The sequence below is a fragment of the Megascapheus bottae genome, chromosome 14 (genome assembly GCF_031878675.1).
Source record: "Megascapheus bottae isolate mThoBot1 chromosome 14, mThoBot2.hap1, whole genome shotgun sequence".
Taxonomy (NCBI): Eukaryota; Metazoa; Chordata; class Mammalia; order Rodentia; family Geomyidae; genus Megascapheus; species Megascapheus bottae.
The window spans coordinates 24,990,105-25,008,319 of NC_143522.1; the positions used below are offsets into that span (position 1 = coordinate 24,990,105).

Sequence of the window (18,215 nt, forward strand, 5' to 3'; positions counted from 1 at the left end):
CTACCCCAGCAGGCCCCATGGCCTCCCCGTGACGTCTATCCAGCCGGGTCATGGGGAAAGAGGCCCCAGGTGGCCTCCAGGATCCTCAGTTGCTTTTCCTGGCACAGTCCCACCCTCTGGGCTATGCCAGACAGGCAACTTTGGTAAGAGTTCACTTTATAAGAAATCTAGGTTTAAAAAAGAAAAGAGAGAAGCTGGGCACACAGCTGAACTCCTGAGCAGCTAGTGTTGCTGGTGTGAACTATTGGCACCCTGCTACGCTGTTGTTCTTTTGGGGTTCTTGAGACAAAGGAGATCCAACCCAAGACTCATGCGTGTCTGCTAGGCATGGGCTCTACCTCTGGAAGCATGGCTCTCGCCCTTTAGTTTGCTTGTTTTCAACATGGAGTCTCTCTAACTTTCAAGATCCTCTGCCTCCCAAGTAGTTGTCATTACAAGCATGTGCCACCATGTTCAGCTTTCTTACTTTGCTTTATATGATGAGTTGGTAATACATTTGTTAAAGGATTTGAGAGGAAATGAAACAATGAAAGAAAAATTATCCAGGGGCCTGAAGTTTGGCCTAGTGGGTGAGAGTGCTTGGTTAGCATGCACACAAAGACCGGGGTTCAATTCCTCTGCACCGTGTGTGTGTGTGTGTGTGTGTGTGTGTGTGTGTGTGTGTGTGTGTGTGTGTGTGTGTGTGTGTGTGTGTGTGTGTGTGTGTGTGTGTGTGTGTGTGTGTGTGTGTGTGTGTGTGTGTGTGTGTGTATGCCAGAAATGGTGGTAGAGCTCTAGCCTTGAGAAAGCCCAAGGACAGTGCGCAGGCCCTGAGTTCAAGGCCCAGGACTGACAGAAAAAAAAAAAGGAAAAGAAAAAGAAAAACTATCTAACTCACAGCATTTGTTTCCTTCTCCATTTTTCCCATTAAATGTGTAACAAGTTTCTAACTTTATATTGAAGCAGGATAGACAGATGAGATGGGGAAAATATATTACTTTCAAAAAATACAAAAGAGCCAGACTCAAGCTACCACCAGGAAATAGAATGAAAAAGCAGTGTCCCTCCCACTGTGGATCCTTTTTTTCCTTTTTTTCTTTTTTCTTTTTGCCAGTCCTGAGGCTTGAACTCAGGGCCTAAGCACTGTCTTTGGGCTTTCTCAAGGCTACAGCTCTATCACTTGAGCCACCGCACCACTTTTGGCTTTTTCTATGTATGTGGTACTGAGAAATCGAACCCGGGTCTTTGTGCACGCTAGGCAAGCACTCTACCACTAGACCAAACTCCCAGCCCCTATATCTCCTTTTTAATGTTAAGTAGGAGATCAGGAGATACAGGAAGCGCTATCTAAATCTTCCTTTAGTTTTGAAATTCCAGCTATATGGATGGATACAGACTAAAGAATGAGAAGACATCTGACAGCCAAGCACTGGTGGCTCATTCCTGTAATCCTAGCTACTCAGAAGGCTGAGATCTAGAATTGTGGTTCAAAGCCAGCCTAAACTGAAATGTCCGTGAGACACTTACCTCCAATTAATGACCAAAAAGAGCTCCAAATAGAGCTGTGGCTCCAGTGATAGAGCACTATCCTGGAGCAAAAAGCCTCCAGGGACAACACCCAGGCGAGTTCAAGCCATGGTTTTTACCCGGGAAGCTGAGGAAAGCCTTTATCCATCCCTTGGTGACATACCTACAATCTACATACCTATGTAGCCTCTGTGTTATAAGAGCTTTAAAACCCATTAGTTTTCATTACTAATATTCTGCCCATCAATTAGTTAGGTCATCATCTCACTTCATAAGTCTCCTGAGTTAGTATGGATTAAGCAATTTGATCATGTAAGTATTAGGGATTATTATGAATAGTGCTAGATATTTCTTTCATAAAACTTCCCTCTGACCACATCCTTAGAAATGACTCCTCCTGGGTGAATTACAGGCTCAAACTCCAACTTGCAAGTCCTTCTAGAAGATCAAAAGTGACCGTGACTTCCGGGGTGGTGGCGCTGACTCAGCGACACCTATTTCACATTCCAATTTTCTTAATGCAGAAGGAAGTACATTTTCAGTTGCAAATGACATCATGTTAAGAAGACTTAGCTGGGTACTGGTGGCTCATGCCTGTACTCCTAGCTACTCAGGAGTCCTAGATTACTTGCCCAATGTCCCTACTCACAGACTCTCTACCTTTTTTGTTTTTGTTGTTTTTGGTGGGTCGTGGGGCTTGAACTCTGGGCCTGGGCACTGTCCCTGAGCTCTTCAGCTCAAGGCCACCAAGCTACGCTTGAGCCAAGCCCTACTTCCCATTTTCTAGAGGTTAATTGGAGATAAGAGTCTCAGGTCCTTTTGTGCCAGGCTGGCTTTGAGCCTTGATCCTCAGATCTCAGCCTCCTGAGCAGCTAGGATTACAGGCATGAGCAACCATGCCCAGCTTCTCTTACCTTTTAAAGATACCTGGTTCTTTAGCCATACTCAGATACTGGCTAGAAGATTGCAGATGAACACAGAGAAGCCCTAATTTTTTTTTTTTTTTTTTTTTTTTGCCAGTCCAGGGGACTAAACTCAGAGCCTGAGTACTGTCCTTGGGCTATCCTCAAGGCTACCACTTGAACCACAGCACCATTTCCAGCTTATCTATGTATGTGGTACTAAGGAATTGAACCCCAGTCTTCATGCATGCTACGCAAGCACTCTACCACTAGGCCAAACTTCCAGCCCCAACCCCAGTTAAATTTGAATCTCAGGGCTGGGTGCATGGCCTAGTGGTAGAATGCCTGCCTAGCATACATGAAGCCCTGGGTTCAATTTCTTTGTACCATATACAAAGAAAAAGGCGGAAGCCAGTCCTGGGGCTTGAATTCAGGGCCTGGGTGCTGTCCTTGAGCTTCTTTTTTCTTAAGGCTAGTGTTCTATCACTTGAGCCAGAGCTCTACTTCCAGCTTTTTGGTGCTTGAGATCAGACTTTCCTGCCTGAGCTGGCTTTGATCCTCAGATCTAATCTCAGCCTCCCAAATAGCTAGGATTACAGGTGTGGGCCACCAGCACTGGGCTTTGTATCTTTTTGACATGACTGAAAACACAGAATCCTGGACTGTACTCCCTCATTGACAGCCCCACTCCATGCCAGGTGCAGATCTAGGCATTAGAGATACATCAGAGAAGAGAAAAGCTCTATCCTCCTAAAGATCACACAGTAGCTGCAGAAACAGGCAAACACAAAGAAATAGAAATAGGTAATGAGAGAGAAAAAAAAATCCCCCCAAATACCAAGGCCCCGTTGTATTTTTTTGTCCAATGCAACAGTGCCCCCTAGTGGACATAAATTTTCCTAGGCTCTTCACCTCATACCCACAGGCAGGAGGGAGTTGCTGCCAGGGTCATTAGACATCCTGTGTTGCACAAGACACTTGGAGGGATGGGGCCAAGGATGTTATTTTAGAATGTCCAAGTAGATCATTCATGTACGTGAAAATGCTGTTTGTAATTATTTAGGCCTGCTGGGCATTGTTGGTTCATGCCTATAATCCTAGCTATTCAGGAGGCTAAGATTTGAGGATCAAGCTTTGAAGGCATACAGATCTGAGAGGTTATAATTCCAGTTAACCATCAAAAAACTTAAAGTGGAAGTATCGCTCAATGCCAGCCTTAAACAGAAAAAGGTAAGGTAGAGCTCAAGGCCCTGAGTTCAAGCTCCAGTACATACAGACACACATGTACGTGCACACATACACACATATACAAATTATTGATACATAAGAGCTCAACTTGATTAATTTTGTAAATTGATATATCAATCACTGACTCTCTGGGAATTCAAGACGCAGGCACATTCACACAACTCTCTTAAGAGTTACTGGCTGTTGTAGAAAGTCTTGTCTCCTGTGGAATTTCAGTCAACATATTCCATCTCTATGGGTCTGCCCTGGTAACAAAACACCACTAGATATGGTGGTGCAGGCCTAGAGTCCTAGCACTTAGGAGGCTCAGTCTCCTCAGTGAGACCCTGTCATAAAGAAACTGAAGTAAATCAGAGTACTCAAGGACCCCTCTGAGAAAGGATGATGGACAGATAGATGTTTAGCCCACAGGGAACATTCAGGTTTCCACTTAGGGAATAAAAATGAGAGAGTTTTTGCAATTTGAAAACACAACAAATATCTAGAAATACAAGAAATTAAGCCTTTTTGAAAATTGTTCATGTATCTTTCAGCAATGGTGATGGAAGCCAAGGCCCTTTGTAGGACAGGCACGTGCTCCACCACTGAGCTTCACCTTTTGGTATGGTTTTCAGTGAGGACAATGGTTCGAGGCAGAAATGTTAGAATATTATATTTTATATGCGTTAAGAATCATGTAAGAGTGGCCAGGAGTTTGGCATAGTGGTAAAGTTCTTGCCTAGCATGCACGAAGAGCCAGGTTCGATTCCTTGGTACCACATACATAGAAAAAGCCAGAAATGGTGCTGTGATTCAAGTGGTAGAGCTCTAGCCTTGAGAAAGCCCAAGGACAGTGCTCAGGCCCAGAGTTCAAGCCCCAGGACTGGCAAAAAAAAAAAAAGAATCAGATGAGATTATATTTTCTAAAGCCAGCAGTGGTAGCTCATGCCTGTAATCCTAGCTATTCAGGAGGCCGTGATCTGAGGGTGGCAGTTCAAAGCCAGCCTGAGAAAGAAAGTGTGAGACTCTAATCTCCAATTAATCATTAAAAAAAAAAGTGTAGCTATAGCTCAAACAGTAGATACTAGCCTTGGCAAAAAAGCTTGTGGACACTGCCCAGGCCTTGAGTTCAAGCCTAGTATCAGCACCATTCATGCAGCAATCCTCGGATATCCCGGATAATTTAGGATTACCAGCATAAGCCACTGGCACTCAGCTTAAGAGTACTTCTTTTTTTAATCTTGCCCTGGCATTTTTTTTTTGCCAGTCTTGGGGCTTGAACTCAGGGCCGACGCACTGTCTCTGAGCTTCTTTTGCTCAAGGCTAGCACTCTACCACTTGAGCCACAGCATCACAGCTGGCTTTTTCTGTTTATGTGGTACTGAGGAATTGAAAGTAGGACTTCATTCACGCTAGACAAGCACTCTACCACTAAGCCACACTCCCACCTCAAGCCCTGGAATTCTTTATGAATTAACTAGAGCACAGGAAGCCTCATACTGGGGTAGAAGACAAAAGAAGATGAGAGTTCAAGATAATGATTTGGAACAGCAAAGCGCTCTGTGATGCCAACTTCTGACTTCGATGCTTGTGGTGTGGACAGGTCTTTCTCTAAATCTGGAATACCCCCCACACACACCTTGTACAGTGGGTCAGTGATCGTGCCTCCTTTTGATACTGTTGTGGAGACTAAAAGATCATGCTTTTGTCCCTCCATCTCCAAGGACTTCACTTTAACCAATCACAGACAGAAAATATTAAAAAACAACAGTATGACAATAAAAATTACACAGATACAAAACATGATATAACAACGGCCTAATATTGGCATCATATTAGTAACCCAGCCATGATTTAAAGTTTGGGGAGACCCCATAGCTTATAGGCAAATATTACATCAGCAGAGACTGGAGCAGGTGAGGACTTTGCTATTCTCAGGGCTTCTGAAAACAACCCTTGGGGATACATCCTGAGGTGTGCGGGGCTTGCAGAGACTCTATCCCAAAGCCTGGCCTGTGATGTCATATGAGTACACAGAGTGAATATCAGTAGTGTTACAGTTGTAGCTGAAGATGACGTGAGAAGGAGTCAGTGCTCTCTGAGAACAGACCAGGCTCTGTGGCTCAGGCCTGTAACCCTAGCTAGCTATTTGGGAGGTGAAAATTGGGGAACTATGGTTCAAGGCCTACCTGGCCACTGCCACTCCTTCCCTCTCACCAAAGAAAAGACATTTTTGAGGCTGCATTCCAACCAATGGCTAAGTGCAGTTGGATATGTCATTCAAGTGACAAAGAGCAGAATGAAGAAGAGGATCATAGTTCCAGGTAGCCTGGATCTTATTTGGAAATAAGCAACATAAAACAAGGCTGTAAGGGTGGCTTATATGGTAGTGTACCTGCCTAGCAAATGTGAAACCCTGAATTCAATCCCCAGTACTGAAAATAAAAAAGCAAGCTGGGCATGGTGGCTCATGCCTGTAATCCAACCTATTCAAGAGGCAGAGGTCTAAGCCAGGGCCTAGTGGCTCATGCCTGTAATCCTGGCTACTTAGGAGGCTGAGATCTGAGGACTGTGGTTCAAAGCCCCCTTGGGCACTAAAGCACCACTAAAGCTGCAAGCTCAAGCTGCAAGACTCTAATCTCCAGTTAACTACTAGAAAAAAGGAAGTGAGGCTGTAGCTCCAGGGGTAGGGCGGTAGCTTTGAGCTAAGGAGTTCAGAGACAAAGCCCAGGCCCAGAGGCAGAGTGTTAGCCTTGGGCTGAAGAGCTCTGAGGCAGCCCCCAGGCCTAGAGTTCAAGCCCCAGAACCAACTTGGGGAGAAAAAAGAGGCTGAGATCTGAAAATCACATTTTGAAGCTGGCCCAAGTGGATAAGTCTGAGAGACTCTTGCCTCCAATAAACTACTCAAAAAAGCCAGAAGTAGCGCTGTGGCTCAAGTGGTAGAGTACTAGCTTTGAGCAAAAGGGACTCAGGGACAGTGCCCACGCCCAGAGTTCATGCCTCAGGACTGGAAAGAAACGAAACACAAAAGCATCTGTAATTCTCAAAAGGCTGAAGTCTGAGAGTCACAGACCGCAGTCAACCCTGGCAGAAAGGTCTTTAAAAACTCTTAACTCCAGTTAATCAGCAAAACCCCCAAACAGAAGGTGTCACTCAAATGGTAGAATACTAGCCTTGAGTGAAAAGTCCCTGAGTTCAAGCCCCAGTGCTGATATTAAGCTACCTCTTGTCAGGTCCTCTAGGAGGAGCAGGAGTACTGAGTTAGTAGGCTCTTCTTTTTTCAATAGCTTTCAGTCCTAGCTAGGGCTTAGGAAAGGCCATTTCCTCCAGGAAGTCAGGGTACCCTGCACCTACAAGGAAACTACAGGGAAGTCAGGCTGTAGTTAAATTGCTGGTGGTGGGTAGGGGAAAGGCCAAGGCTCTGGTCTCTTCCTCTTAGCTGGGGCCATGGAAAAGGGCACAGCTGGCACCTAGGAAGGGGACATGCCAGAGAATCTGGTGAAACTTGTGAGTCAAAGCCTTGGTGAGACTTCTATGGGATTGGGGATGGGGGGGGGGGGGCGGGTAGAGATTGAGCATACAGGCCTAGCTGGAGAGAGTAGGAACACATTTCTCCCTGTGAGGGAAGAGTCAGACTTCCTGGGGGGACAGAGTAAAGACTGGAAAAAAATCCTGTGTAGAATGTGTACTGGAAACACTGGGATTCATAGTTTGAAAAGATATACAAATAGAGTAGTGGATGTAGGTATACATGCATGCATGAGTATAAATGTGTGCGCATGCACACGCACACACACACACACACACATACACACACACACACACACACACACCATTCCTAGCTCTGGCTGTTGGTAGCCTACAAGCAACCACAACCATAGTAATATGCATGCCTGGTGCTCATATCTTCATTTCTAATCACCATCCTTCACTTATGAAATGAATTCATTTTCAAAATAGCTGCTCCCAAACATAGGGCAGGAAAGTTACAAGTTGAATCTACAACCTCTTATGCAAACACAAGGGAGTGCTTAGAACCCAAAATGATCTGGAGATGCCAAATTGACATGGAAGTCAGATAGGTCAACTCCCAATAGTCAAAGCCCAGGCCACACAGGTATTGTCCATAGCACGGATCTGGGAGCTGTCCTAACATTCTCTACCTCTCCATCTCCCACTCTCTGGGGCTTGAACTCTGGGCCTGGGCATTGTCCCTGAGCTCTTCAGCTCAAGGCTACCGTCCTACCTCTTGACCCCCAGTCCCACTTTCAGTTTTCTGGTGGTTAATTGGAGATAAAGAGTCTCACGGGGCAAGGTAAGGGCGGCTGCCGCCTCTGCAAGACTCGATTTCAGGACCCCTCAATCCTTCCCCATCCGAGACCGGAGGATACTAATTTGACACCTACAACGGTCGAACATGCCCAGACTCGACTTAGAGGCCTCCCCAGATGTTTTATTTCTTTCTCTTGGGTTGGCGGGCAGCGGAGGAGGATTGGGGTAGGGGGAAAGGCTAAGAAGCCGAACACTAAGGTGAAGAAACCCATAGCCAAAAAAGCTGGTGCCGATGGCAAGGTGAAGAAGAAGGCTACCGCCAAAGCTAAAGAAAGCGGTCCCCCACTGCAGCCGAAACCCGGTACCGGTCCAAGGAATTGGCAGATACTCCCGGTCTGCTATGTATTCCAGAAAAGCCATGTACAAGAGGAAATATTCAGCTGCAAAGTCCAAGGTTGAAAAGAAAAAGAGGGAAAACGGTTCTTGTGACTGTCACAAAACCAGTTGGTGGTGACAAGAACGGTGGTACCCGGGTGGTTAAGCTCTGGAAAATGCCTAGATCCTACCCCACTGAAGAGGTGCCTCGGAAGCTGCTGAGCCATGGCAAGAAGCCCTTCAGCCAGCATGTGTGGAGGCTCCGGGCCAGCATCACTCCAGGGACCGTCCTCTCATCCTCACTGGGCGCCACAGAGGCAAGAGAGTGGTTTTCTTGAGGCAGCTGGGCAGTGGCTTACTACTTGTGACTGGACCTCTGCCCCTCCATCGTGTTCCTCTACGTAGAACACATCAGAAATTTGTTATTGCCACCTCCACAAAAATTGATATCAGCGGGGTGAAAATCCCCAAACACCTCACTGACCAGTACTGTAAGAAGAAGCAGCTGCAGAAGCCCAGACACCAGGAGGGCGAGATCTTTGATACAGAGCAGTGCAAGGTCGATCAGAAAGCTGTGCACTCACAAATTCTACCCAAAACCAAAGCTATTCCTCAGCTCCAAGGCTACGTGAGATCTCTTTTTGCTCTCACAAACGGAATTTATCCTCACAAAATAGTGTTCTAAACCAACAAAAGCCTAATTAAATCATTTATACATTTAAAAAAAAAAGAGTCTCACGGACTTTAGTGCCCGGGCTGGCTTTGAACTGTGATCCTCAGATCTCAACCTTCTGAGTAGCTAGGTATGAGCCATTGCACCTGCTTTCTCTTTTCCAAGTGGCTTACTGAGTTTTAGACACAATATAGATTTGGCTGCTATGATAAAAACCCACACATTGGAAATCTTTAAACAAATACAAGTGTAATTCTCTTGCACTTTAAGTCTGAGCTGGCATATCAACTTAACTCATGAGAAATCCAGCCTCCTCTGCTTTTGTATCTCAACACTCATTTTCGATTTCACAGGCCAATATGGCTACTCTCTCCTTACTAGCACATCCTGTTCCAGCCAGAAGGGCAGAACAAAGAAAAGATGAGACTATGTGCCTTCTCTTTAAGTAGGGGCCACATCTGCCAGGGAGGCTGGGGGCCAGGGGAATAGACATGGGAGAATGTAATATTTGACAAAGCACTGGCTGGGCATGGTAGGTCAGGCCTGTAATCCCAGCATTCCAGCTACTCAGAAGGCTGAGTTCTTTTTTTTTTTTTTTTTTTTTTGCCAGTCCTACGGACTGAACTCAGGGCCTGATCACTTTCCTTAGGCTTTCCTCAAGGCTAATGCTCTACCACTTAAGCCACAGCACTTCTTCCAGAGTGTTATGTATGCGATACTGAGGAATACAAACCTGGTCTTCATGCATGCAATCGAGCACTCTTATCAGTAGGCCAAACTACCAGTCCTTCAGAAGGTTGAGTTCTGATGATCACTATTCAAAGCCAACTGAGTCAGAAAGAGTCTGAGACTCTTATCTCTAATTAACCACCAGAAAATCTGAAGTGGAGCTGTGATTTCAAGTGGTAGAATGCTAGCCTTGAGCAAAAGAGCTCAGGGACAGCACCCAGGCCCTGAGTTCAAGTCCCAGGAGAAACCAAAAAAAAACAAAAAAACAAAACGAAAACAAACAACAACAAAAAAAACTCAGGCCAGAAATTTAGCCTACTGGTAGAGTGCTTGCCTAGCATACATGAAGACCCAGGTTTGATTCCTCAGTACCACATACATAGAAAAACCAGAAGTGGTGCTGTGGCTCAAGTGTACTGCTCTAGCCTTGAGAAAGCCCAAGGGCAATGCTCAGGCCCTGAGCTAAAAGCCCAGGACTGGCAAAAAAAAAAAAAACAAAAAACAAAACTATATACCTAGCTAAAAATCATTTTATCATATGCCAAAGGGGTAACATGAATCTATTTGAAACTAGCCTTTCATTGGTGCAATGGGTGACGTGGCTTTGCTTTTATTGAAGAGAGTTGGTGCTTTCAGGGGCAGGGTAGTCCACATCTGTAATCCTAGCTACTCAGGAGGCTGAGACCTGGAGAATCACAGTTTGAGGTCAGCCCAGCGAGGAAAGTCCATAAAGCTCTTATCTCCAATTAACCAGCAAAAAGCTGGACTGGAAGTATAACTTAACTGGTAGAGCACTAGCCTTGAGCAAGAAAGCAGAGCAAGAGAGTGATATCCTAAGTTTAACCCACAGTTCCAGCACATGCATACATGTGTGCAAGCATGCACGCGTGCACACACACACACACACACACACACACACACACTCAGATTGATTCTTTTGCATATGACTATCAATACAGACATGGGCAAAGAGGACACTAACAGACCTGGCATTTTGCACAGATGTGGCTTTTAGTCTTAACAATGACTCAAAAAAGGAGTTGAGAGAAAAAAAATGAGGCTTAGAGAGCTGGTGACTTGTTCCTCATGAGCCATAAGCCATGGAGCTAGAATGGGAAGCTAGAGCCCTCAGACCCCCAAGTTCAGGTTCATTTCCTAGCCCTACAGTTGAGCTTGCTCCTCCTCTACTGAAAGAGACAGTCACACCCCACCCTCCCTCTCTGGGAACACACTGTCATAACTCTAGCTCCCCACTTTCTTCTCCCTGAGTCAGGTCTATCTTTGGGTGACATCTTCCTTTAGCAATGTCAATGCCATCCTCAGGGACACGCCTTGATGCTCAGACATGCACACAGTCACTACATCTCCACCCTGATCTCAGGATTAGAATGCACTTCATGGTCCCTCAGTCACCCTGAGGCTCATAAATGAGACACTATGGGTGTTTCCCTTGGGAAACTCCCAGTGCCATAAAGATTTGAGAATGATAACTCAGATGTACCAAAATCCCCAAGACAGAGGTATGCTTGGGTCCCACTGGGACACCCAAGATGTAGAGGCAGGATAGGCTTCAGAGAAAAAGAGACCCTTGGTCTAGGACTCTCCTGTAACTATAGTGTGCGCGTGCGTGTGTGTGTGTGTGTGTGTGTTTGTGTACAGGGAGAATGTCCATGATCTTTATCAGTTCTCCAGCCAATGAACAACTATTGGGGTAGTAACTCTGGTTGAGGCATTGCCAAGGCTGCGGAGGCCAGCGTGTGGGGATACGGTGGGAATAAGGTAGATAGGAAGAGCTGGCAGGACAGCCTGGAGATGCCAGGAGGACAAGGGCCTTTGCTCAGAGCCAGCCCTGCTGAGGAGTGTGGACTTCAGTCCTGAGAGTCATAGGCAGTTATTACATAGGTGGGCCTGCTTCACACATGACCTCTATCATGTAAGCTCAGGACTCTGGACTGCTTCGCAACACCCTTCATCACCTGAGAAACACAGTGAGCTTCCTTTGAATATCATGGACAGCTTCACCAGATCTATTTGGGTTTCAAAGCACCAGTAGGAGTTTGCCCAGCATGTGTTTCAATCAGGTATTACAGAAGTCATTTTAAACCCAAGGCATGCTGGGAAATGTCCAACGTCAGCTCTTACGGAAGAATCTCTGGGAAAAGAATCCCTGGTCAGTAGTAGTTGCCAGTTTCTGTGGTGCAAACACAACCCCCGTGGCCTTTCTCCAGGGTGAAGCCCTAGAGATAGATACACAGGGGTGCCTCTCCAGCATGACACATCTCCCACCACAGTCTCCAGAGGATGGATGAGGGCTCCCCTCAGTTTCCCAGCTCCTTGAAAATGTATGGGGTGGACCTTCCCCCAAGCCCTGGAAGCCTTCTGGACGTCACTTGTCAGATATGCCTCGCTTTCTGTCTCTATGCATTCATGAAGAATTCACAGATTTTTTTTTTTTTGGTCACTCCTAGGAAAAAGGAAGATTTCTCTCTCCCCCTCCTTCTCCCTTTCCCTCCCCCTTCTGTCTTTTTGTCAGTCCTGGGGCTGAAACTCAGAGCCTGGGCACTGTCCTTGGGTTTTCTCAAGGCTAGTGCTATACCACTTGAGCCGCAGCACCACTCTGGCTTTTTCTGTGTATGTGGTACCAAGGAAGTAAACCCAGGGCTTTATGCATGCAAGGCAATGCATTAGGCCACACTCCTGCCCCCTCTCTCTTTTCTGTTTGTGCTAGTACTAGGGCTTGACCTCAGGGCTGTGCTCATGCTCATTTTTTGCACAGGCTGGAGCTCTACCATTTGAGCGACACATCCACTTCTGTTTGAGTGACTTAGACCTGGGATCCTTGGATCTCAGCTTCCTGAGTAGCTAGGATTACCGGTGTGAGTTAAAAGCACTGGCAAGAAGGCAATGTATGTCTCCTAACTTGAATGGTGGGTAGGGAGCTTATTTGCTTTTTCAGTATACTTTTTAACTGTTACTGAATCCGGCACTCCGTGTGCGTGCGTGTGTGTGTGTGTGTGCGTGTGTGTGTGTACATGTACACATGTATGCATGTGCATAGGTCGTGGGGCTTGAACTCAGGGTCTGGGTGCTACCTCTGAGCTTTTGTACTCAAAGCTAGTACTCTACCATTTGAACCACAGCTCCGATTTTGGCTTTTTTGGTAGTTAGTTAGAGACAAGGTCTCACAGGCTTTTCTGCCCAAGCTTGCTTCAAACCAAGATCCTCAGATCTCAGCCTCCTACATAGCTAGGATTATAGGCATAAGCCACCAGGGCCCTGCAAGAGTCTAGAACGTGTGACGATTTTGTCATTGTTCCAGTACCGGGACCATGAGCTCTCACCGGAGAGCATCTTTAGACTTCTTGTTCTTCACCAACACGCTATTATTTAAGCCACTCCTTCAATTTTTTGCTGGTCGATTGGATATAGGGTCTCAAAGACATCTGTGCCTAGGCTGGCTTCTGAAATCCTTCAGATCTCAGCCTCTTGAGTAGCAAGGATGACAGGTCTGAGCCACCAGTGTCCAGTTCCTCTTGATACTTGTTAAAAATGATATACTTTCCCTCTCATTATTTATCCTGCTTCAACACAATGACTTAAGCCTCACTTATTTTTACTTTTGTTCATATTGTGTGTGTGTGTGTGTGTGTGTGTGTGTGTGTGTGTGTACTGGTACTGGGGTTTGAACCCACAGCCTGAGCAAATGTCTCTGAGCGTTTCTGTTTGTTCAGGGTTGACACTGTACCACTTTTTTTTTTTTTTTTTTTTTTTTTGTGGGTCATGGGACTTGAATTCTGCCTTGGGCACTGTCCTTGAGCTCTTTAACTCAAGGCTACTACCCTACCCCTGGGCCTGGGCGTTGTCCCTGTGCACTTCAGCCCAAAGCTACGACCCTACCCTTGAGCCCAGCCCCACTTCTTTGTTTTCTAAGAGTTAATTGGAGATAAGAGTCTCAAGTCCTTTGTGTCTGGGCTGACTTTGAACCTTGATTGTCAGATCTCAGCCTCCAGAGTAGCTAGGATTACGAGGTGAGCCACCACACCTGGCCCATTGTTCCACTTCAGTCTTTTTGGTGATTAAATGGAGATAAAGTCTCGTTGACTTTCCTACCCAGGCTGGCTTCAATCTATAATATTCAAATTTCAGCCTCTGGAGTAGCTAGGGTTACAGGCGTGAGCCACTTGAGCTTAGTTTGTTGTTTTGAAAGGATCTTGCCAGTGCCTTGGGAAGGCCTTCCAACATGTAATCCTGAGTGCTGGGATCACAGGCGTGTGGCCTCACCAAAGAAACTACCCAAAAAGATCTCAGGAAAGGCCTTTTAAAGAGTGGCAGATCTAAATGCCGCCCAGTGTTAGAGTGTGAGTTAGGCCACCGGGTGTGGTTAAGGAAAAGCCATAGGGAATTGAAAACAACACGGGAAGGCTAAAGGCCAGAAGAACCAGGTATTTGGAGACCTACTGCATTTACAGCAGATCACTAAGCATTTATAGAGCACCAAGTATTTACAGGAATGTAACCCCTAATTGCTAAGGCTGCACGGCTTTTTCTCTTTTTCTGGGAACTGAGCCTTCTTCCTTCCTGCGCCTCCCCCACATGGTTGCCATAGGAACAACCTTGTTCCTATCACTGGACCACACCCTGGCCATAGTTGATTGGCTTAGAGGTAAACACCTCACTGAGACTGGACCAATCAGAGTGTCTTCCCCTGGAGATTGAGATTGAGGCTCTCAGTACAGGGCTGGACAAGTTACTTGTCCTCTGGGCAGATGCTAGCAGCCAGAATTTCAGCCTATGGAATGGGAAGCAGTGAAAGACACTTACAGAGTTGTTAACAAGTCAGACACAGGATAAGAGAAAGCATGTGAGAGCCTGGTTATTGGGCGTCCTAGATGTGGCTGCACCTCTGCCCAAGGGCTCTTCCAAACAAAGCCCTCTTTTTACTTAAACTCCATTCAGTGGGGTTTTCAACAAGTTCTAATTAATACTTTGCTAAGGCTCAGGCTTTGCAGATGCATGGTCTCTGCCCCTGAAGGTCATAAACCAGTGTGAGACACAGGCATACACACTAAACATTAACTACAGAGAGATGAGTGCTACAATAAAAGTTAGTTCAAAGGAAGGAGATTATGAAGCAATAAATGAAGATTAACAGATGGAAAGGGATTTTGAAAGAAAATTATACTGTGTGGCTGTCTTGTACTTATACTCATGAAGTCAACTGCATTTCTACTTTTGTTTAATCAGGAACACGCTTACCTTACATTCACAATGATGCTGTTTTATAAGGCAGTGCTGGCCTGGTATCTGGTGATGGGTAAGTTATCCAAGGTTTCCATGCTTGAATTTACTAAGTCGTGTTTGGTGAGCGAAAAGACAAATGGCCTTCCAATTTCTCACTCAGGTAGCCTTTACTGCCCCATGACCACCTTTTCCCTTTTTGGCCCTGTCAATCTCTTATTGACTCCATGAAATGAAAAAAAAAAAAACAAACCCAGCTGACTTGTTAAGATAAAATATTGCTGGTGAACCATTGCAGGAGAAGTTTGCTAATTGACAACTCATTCCTGTGTTAGTCACATGATAGTAACAATAAAACTACTGCTTAAACAATCTTCACAATCATCCTGTCCAAGGATGCTTCAAAGTGTTCAAATGTCTTATGAAAGTGTATGCCATCGTTCAGGGGCCCTTGACTTAGGGAGCGAACAGTGCTTCATGTCAAGCTGATCTACATTCAAACCCCACTACTGATTGTTTCTGGAGATAGGTGTTGTTTAAAACTCTGTAACACAGAAGTTATTTCCTCATAAAGAACAGCTGTGGCCCATGTGCGCTGATAAAGAGGCTCATGCCTAATATAACCCTAGATACCAGGAGGCTGAGATCTTAGTGAGGATCACAGCTCAAAGCCAGCTGGACCGGAAAGTATGTGAGACTCATCTCCAATGAATGACCAGAAAGCCAGAAGTGTAGGTACATACAGCTCAAGTGGTAGAGCACTAGCTTTGACCAAAAAAGCTAAGGGACAGCACCTAGGCCCTGAGTTCAAGCTCCAGTGTAGGCACACAAAAAAGGAAGGGGCCCGGACTTTGGTCTAGTGGTAGAGTGCTTGCCTAACGTGCACAAACACCTGGGTCCAATTCCTGGGTACCAAATACATAGAAAAGGCTAGAAGTGGTGCTATGGCTCAAGTGGTAGAGTGCTAGCCTCGAGAAAGCCCAAGGACAGTGCTTAGGCCCGGAAGTCAAGCCCCAGGACTAGCAAAAACAGAAAAAGAAAAGAACAGCACCAAATTTGGAGGCATAACCCTAAGTGCATGCAATCCACAGCCATTAGAGTCTTGTGCTTTCTGGAGCCTTTGCTCCCTGCACTGTGCTAACACATGAATTCGTAGCAAATGCTGCTGCAATGATTGGCCTTCCTGTCCAACTTTATCTCCACAAACTGACTGCAACTTCATGTGTTCTCCAGCAATACCACTCCCATATGATGAATCTTAGAAATCCCAGCATACCTATAAAACATGTTTTCTTGACTGCTGTTTATCTGCTACAATGGCGCTACCCTGTGGCAACATCATGAATAGCATATAATCCAGAGTCCAGTTAGTTTGTTTGAAGCGTTTTTTTCTTTTTTTCCATATTGGGAATCCAAGCCAGGGCCCTATGTTTGATATGCAAACACTCTACTATTGAACTACACTTTGGGCTTCACTAGTTTCAAAATTAAGGGTTTCTGAATTGATTTTGGGGTATATGTGCTGGTATGGGGGTTTGAACTCCTGACTGCAAGCTCTTGTTTAACTTTTTCTTTTTTTTCTTTTGCCAGTCCTGGGGTTTGAACTCGGCCTGGGCACTGTCCTTGGACACATTTTGCTCAAGGCTAACACTCTGCAACTTGAGCCACAGAGTCACTTCCAGCTTTTTCTATGCTTATGGGTACCAAGGAATCAAACCCAGGGCTTTTGTGCATGCAAGGCAAGTATTCTACCACTAGGCTACACTCCCAGCCCTTGTTTAATTTTTACCATAATTCAACTGTCAGGAGATATTTTAGAGACAAGTGAATTAAAATATAAATTGAATTTTAGTCATGGGGCTTGTACTCTAGGCCTGGGCACTGTCCCTGAGCTCTGCAGCTCAAGGCTACTGCCCTACGACTTGAGCCACAGCCCCATTTCCCACTTTCTAGAGATTAATTGGAGACAAGAGTGTCATGTTCTTTAGTGCCTGGGCTGGCTTTGAACAGCCTCCCAAGTGGCTAGGATTACAGGCATGAGTCCCTGCACCTGGTCTATTGACAATTTTGTTAGGTGTTGATACTAACATTGTAAGGAAGTGTTTCTGGGTACTGGTGGCTCACACCTATAATCCTAGCTACTCAGGAGACTGAGCTCTAAGGATCACAGTTCAAAGCCAGCCTGGGGAGAAAAGTCTCCATGAGACTTTTATCTCCAATTAACCTCTCAAAAACCCCATCATATTATTGGTAGACTCCATTTTCAATCTTTGCTTTGGGGTAAGTGGTGTGATTTCTAGTGACCTGTCTGCTTGGCCTTAGTGTGTCAGTACTTTCAAAACATACAGCATTTGAACATATGAGATACACAAATACAGCTATTCCTAAAAGCTTAAATCCTGAGGCCAGGAGTGTGGCCTAGCGGTAGAGTTCTTGCCTAGTGTGCACGAAGCCCTGGGTTCAATTCCTTGGTACCAGATACACAGAAAAAGCCAGAAGTGGTGCTGTGACTTAAGTAGTAAAGCACTATCCTGGAAAAAGCCTAAGGACAGCAGTGCTCAGGCCCTGAGTTCAAGCCCCAGGTCTGGCAATAAGTAAATAAACAAAGTGTTTGGGGGCAAGGAAGAGGAGGAGGTTGTGTACATGGTCTAGATGATGGATGACGGTTGAGGAAGCAGTCCCTGCCCAGAGGCAGACCATGCTTCATGGAACCTGGTGCAGGAGATGGCTGTACCACATGACTGAAAACAGACCATGGCCCCAAAGTAATCAGCTCTACCTTTTAGACCCTCTACTTGTGATCTGACTTTGCAGATGTGGTAAAGCTAAGGACTTGGAGTGGAAGCAATGGTGCTGGGTCATCCAGGTAGGCCTGGTTATCCAGGCCTATTTAAATCACCAGGAAGTCCTCACAGTGAGGCTGAAGGGTTTTTGGCACTGAGCTTTAGCTAAAGCCAGGTGAAAATGGAGCAGAGAGAACTGAAGGTGGAGAGCTCAAGGATTAGGTTGATGTAACCACAAAAAAAAAAAGCAAGAGGCAGATTCTACCTTGGAAACTCCAGAGGGAACACACCCCTATGGTACTTTGATTTTGGAGCAATGAAACTGATTTTGGACTTCTGGCCTCAGAACTATGAGAGCATACATTTCTGCTGGGATGAGCCTGTGTTTGTGTTTCCTTGTTTACAATGGCTATAGGGAACTAACAGGATGAGGCTGAAGTTAGGGGTAAGGTATCCTGAAGCGCCCAGAGTCCCACTTGGTCATGTGTGGCCCCACTCCACTGGGAAAAT

At 45.7% G+C, this 18,215-nt stretch overlaps 1 protein-coding gene and 1 pseudogene across 2 annotated transcripts in view; one reads left to right on the forward strand and one right to left on the reverse strand.

The window, feature by feature from the left end:
- Nucleotides 1–18,215, reverse strand: part of Itpk1 (inositol-tetrakisphosphate 1-kinase) — a 165,751-nt gene that overhangs the window by 141,234 nt on the left and 6,302 nt on the right. The gene's annotated exons all lie outside the window — the stretch shown is intronic.
- On the forward strand, nucleotides 8,251–9,012 carry LOC150054841 (large ribosomal subunit protein eL6 pseudogene; annotated as a pseudogene).